This window comes from Beta vulgaris, chromosome 2 (genome assembly GCF_026745355.1).
Source record: "Beta vulgaris subsp. vulgaris cultivar EL10 chromosome 2, EL10.2, whole genome shotgun sequence".
Lineage (NCBI taxonomy): Eukaryota > Viridiplantae > Streptophyta > Magnoliopsida > Caryophyllales > Amaranthaceae > Beta > Beta vulgaris.
Window position 1 is genome coordinate 40,649,057 of NC_079203.1, and position 5,076 is coordinate 40,654,132.

Sequence of the window (5,076 nt, forward strand, 5' to 3'; positions counted from 1 at the left end):
GAGAAGAACAGAGGAGAGGGAGAACAGCGAGAGAGAGGAGAGTGAAATTGAGAGAGAAGAAAAAAAAACGGCCGGAGAGAGGAGAAGGAGAGTTAAGGTTTTTTCTGATTTTTTTAATTCTATTTCTTCTACTTATAGTGGCATATTTAGGTCTAACTAAACTCGGTTTAATCTTTTAGAATTTTGAAATTCACTAAACCGAACCATATTATTATTATCCTATTATTATATTTTGTAAATAATATTAAAATACCTTTTAATAATACCAAAAAAAATACGGAGTATTACACTGACCATTTCTTTTTAAAAAAAGCATATCATTTAAGCCTAATCATAAAAAAAAATATAGGACCTTTTTATTATTTGAATACTTTAGATTTATGGATTCAATCACCCTCAAACCAATCCAATTCAAAAAATCTGATTTATTTCTTTTTCAGAAAAAAAAAACTCAATTTGAATCCATTCATGTCCAATCCGAATTACTAATTCTGTATGGCTTGGATTGGATTATTGTTTTTATCTTAATAACTTTCACCCCTATAAGGGATAAGGGAAATTTCTCAAATGATGTGAGTGGATAATTGCTGCATTACTGGACCAGGGTCTTTTGTACTCCCTTTGTTTATAAAAGATTGTTACATTTTTACTTTTCATGCATGTCAATGATAAACATTAAGCATTAATATCTCTAGTTTTGTATTTGTAAAAACCCCTCCCCTCTCCCCCTCCCCTCTCCCCCCTCCCCCCCCTCCCCCCCTCTCTCCCCTCCCCCTCCCTCCCCTCCCCCTTTCCCTCTCCCTCTCCCCCCCCCTCTCGCCTCAGGGATGGTTGTACATGTTCCTCATTTATTCCAATGATTTTCGCGACTTTTGCAACTGCTTCTTCCCTGTCACCTGATAAGAGAATGGGTTTAATTTCCATTCCTTTGAGCCTACAAGAGGCAGGGAAAAAAACAAGAAGCAGATCAAGGCCATCAGGCCACAAGCTCCTATGCAGAAAAGAATGCGGCTCCGAATGCATGGTTAATATTGGCGCTGAACCGTTGATGAGAATGAGAAGTCATTGAGCACATATAGTATTCCACAGTAACTGTAGAATTAGGTGTTACATAAAATACGACTTGGAGAGCAAGGAGATCTAAATAAAGTTATTCTGTGTTGTTTTTCCTGCCCAACTTCAATTAGATGCTGGGAACCAGATTTTAACAGATCTTGGTACTATCAACCTAAAGTTGCAGTTTACAAGTTCAAATCAAAGAAAACATGCTCCCACATTTTGGACTCTGTATGCACATTGCACAACAATGAATGACTGTATGCACAACAGAATTACAGAAGTCGCAGAGTAAAAATTAGTTTACAATTCGTAAGTCTTATGCATAGCATGCATCCATCTAATAAATGACTTCAAAGAGAAATTTACCTACGTTGCTACAGTAGCCTCAGCATTAAGGCATCAGAGATTGCAATAGCACCAATGACACCCTCTTCTTCACGTCCAACATAAACCACCGTTTCCGATTTATCCAATGATGAAGTTGGTTTGGCTGACTCAAGCATCAAGGCACGCTCCAAATGTTCTATATCTGATTGGTTCTTCCTTTCAAAACGTTGACAAACCCATTCCAAAGAACCTACTGCAACCAAACGTCCATCTACTTCAGCTAAGGTTCCAAAACCTGGCTCTGTTAATTGTCTACTTGTGGTTGGAATCTGCAAACCACATGACTCTGCTTTACTCAAGATAGCATTTGCAAGAGGATGTGATGTTGTTTTCTCTACAGCAGCAGCAAGCTGGAGAATTTCTGAAATATCATAAGCCAACGAAGCCACGGCAGACAGTAGGTTTTCCTTCTGTAAGAGTTCCTGTCTGAATACAAAAGAACATCAGAATTAGCAAATTAACTTTCTCAGATATTCAATAATAAACTGGTTGCAGCTCACTCAAGTCAAATTCCAGCAAAGAGCACAATCAAATTTACTGGAAACATATAAAAAACCTTGTCAAAGGCCATATAATTTATGCCAGCCAAGCGTTCCAGCACATCACCTCCTCTCAAGAGAAGTCCTTGCCTTTCTCCTGATAGTTCATGAAAAGCAATGGAAAGAGAATTCACGTTTATCCAACTAAATATGAATTTAGAATAGTTAATGGAAGGTAATCCATGATGAGAAATATCTTGTCGATAGAGAGTAAATCGTGCAAAAGGAAACGGAAGCACTGAGGTCACATACCAATAGAAGTGCCAACTAGGATTGCCGTGGGCGTGGCAAGGCCCAAAGCACAGGGGCAGGACTCAGGAGACCACCTGAGAGAGAGAGAAAGACAAAATATTGATTAGCAATGTACATGTTTCATATTGCTTCTCACCATCAGAGCGGGGAAACATGTCATCACTAGCTTTAAGAAGAAAACTACCATATACAAGATTGTTCAAGTGGCGTTAATGGCTTGTCTGGCAAGTAGTAATGCATCACCTCAATTATATAGAGCTTGTGTAAATTTTGCATGAAAAGTTCCACACCGAACTTCCTGGAAAGGAAAATTTCACCCGCAATTTTTTTTTGTACCAATAGATTTCTATACACTCAATACTGCATCAATAGTTACGCAAATTGATGTAGCGACCCCTTCCTCCTCCTTGTCCTCCTCCCTTCTATCTCCTCCCCTCCTCACGCTCCTCACCTCACCGACCCCTCTCTCCCTTACCCCTCCTTGCTCCCGCCAAGCAAGTACCTGCATTTACATGGAATAAATGATAAAGTCGTAGATGAATTGAAATTCTAACACTAACCTTCAAGTTCACTTCGATGCAAGAATACCTAAGTTCTTTTCCGAAATCTTTGATACTTTTCAAGGCATTTGTTGAACCAGTAATTCCTCCCATATCTGAAAAAGCCAAATAATGAAGACTATTTAACATTTAACAACAGCACTATTACATTTAATATACAAAAATCAATTTATTATCATTAAACGTATTTATCCATTTTATTGAAGTAGGTGTTAAAATTATCCATGAAAACTAAAATTAATCTCAATTCTACAATAATTAGTACTAACCATATAAATACATGAGCATATTATTCTCATTTATGATGTAAGTAACAATAGTGTAATAATATCTTTTGCTTTTAAAAATATAGAGATACATAAAGACGACTAAATTACTAAAAAGATACGCAAAAATTACATGAATCAAATTTTAAAAATAAAGGGTAAAACGTAGATGATTTTTTTTCAAAAAATGAAACAACAAAACAAGCAAAATTACCCCATATAAATTTAGCAAAAAGAAAATCAAAAGGTTTCTTCTTATGAGAATTAAAATATAAGCTATAAAGAAAAACAAATTTATAACAAAGGAAAACAAAATGGAAAGCAAACCATATAGGTGGAGGAGGTTACCAAAAAAGAAAACAAAAGGTAAGAAAAGGACAAAAAAGTAGAGGAAAATTGCTCTAAAGGGTTAAACCCGCACCAATTTGTGATGGTCACATAAGGAAGACACATCACGCTAACCATTGAGCCAAATGTGTACAACTGGGAAAATGAGATAGAAGATCGTTATTTGTAATTTTCATTTTTAATTTTTTGTCGTTTCTTCTTGTTTTTTTCATATTTTTGTGGGCTTAGTTGAACCCACTGAACTTGAACTTATGTTGGATCCACCCCTGTTCGTAGCCCAAAACTAAGACAACAGAAGTAGCCAATAAAATACAAAAGCATTTTCAAGCTTATAAAATTTGCAGCTTCAAATGACTACCATCTTCCTAATATTAAGTTCTGATACGATGCTGAAATGAGCATAGTAGCATGTTAGCATAACAGGAGTCCAATTAGATCTCAATTGCTAGCACTGGCCCACATAAGAGCATATGAACAACCTTGAACAAATTCCATTAGAGTCCATCAAACTCTATAACTTCAAGCATGTAAAAAGAGCTTTATGTACCCTCTTTCAAACTTAGGACCAAAGCATGATGAGACACACAGTAGAAAATTACCTTAATATTTATAATGTTCACAATAATACACACAACTTTTTAAGGCTACACTAAGATGCGGGAACTAACATCTAAACAACTTAGCATCACTAGTAATAATAAGAACCTCCCAATTGGTTCCCAATTCATTATGAGTGAATTCGAGGCAGGTTTAATTCATCAAAGTGATGCTAATCAATCTTCTTTGGATCTTAATTCTCTCTGCTAACATCGATTTGGCCACTTATGCGTCAAATTTAGGAGATTCAACATCAAATACCGGTAATGCAAAAAACCATAATCCTAACCTTGCACTAACCATTAAATTGGAGAAAAGATTGAAATTTAGCAATGCTCAATCACAGTTCAAAAAAATTGAAGCTATGACTACTATGCAACATAATCTTATATTCTGGTTCCATAACATGCTTAGTGTCGTATAACGAAATATAGTTAACAGTTCTAGCATAGGCAAAAGCTGCACAAAAAAGTATACCGTTCTACAACTTCTAAAAAAAATTGCTCAAATTGGTCATACAGTTGGTAGACACAAGTCCCAATAGTGACTATGAACAATGATAAGTTCCAAGAAGAACTGCATGACTAGGGGATAAGAAACAGAAAAAATCACTATTCCCCTGAATGCAATATTGGTTTTAAATTAATTTCTACTAATCATAAAGGAAGTAAATAATATGCAACTCCAAAAGTGTCTTCTGCAGGATAATACTACCTCTCTCCCATAATGAATGTCCAAAAGCGTGAGCAATGAACTATCTTACTTATGGCTATTATACAAGTACATTATTAGTTAAATTCTCCTAATTAGTTACATTTTTAACTTCATGTACCCAAAGTCTATCACTTTATCCCAAAAGAGAAAAAGCACATAATAATAACAGCTAGGATACATAACCATGTAGATTCTTTTTACGACACAAGAAACCTTTTTGAATTTAGAAAGCCATTCAAAAGATAAGCTATTACCTAATAAGAGGATAGCCACCATACATTGATGGAGCACCGGGAGGAAATGCAAACAGTGATATAGGAGCTGCATTGGTATTATAAAACATCATCCCAGGGC

The 5,076-nt window shown here is 35.8% G+C and overlaps 1 long non-coding RNA gene across 1 annotated transcript; it reads right to left on the reverse strand.

The window, feature by feature from the left end:
- Nucleotides 1-1,190: 1,190 nt before the first annotated feature.
- Nucleotides 1,191-2,365, reverse strand: LOC125495210 (uncharacterized). The gene is made up of 3 exons (XR_007271896.2): nucleotides 2,238-2,365; nucleotides 2,003-2,082; nucleotides 1,191-1,872 (listed from the first exon to the last, which is right to left on the reverse strand). It is a non-coding gene; the product is annotated as an uncharacterized LOC125495210 (long non-coding RNA).
- Nucleotides 2,366-5,076: the final 2,711 nt, after the last annotated feature.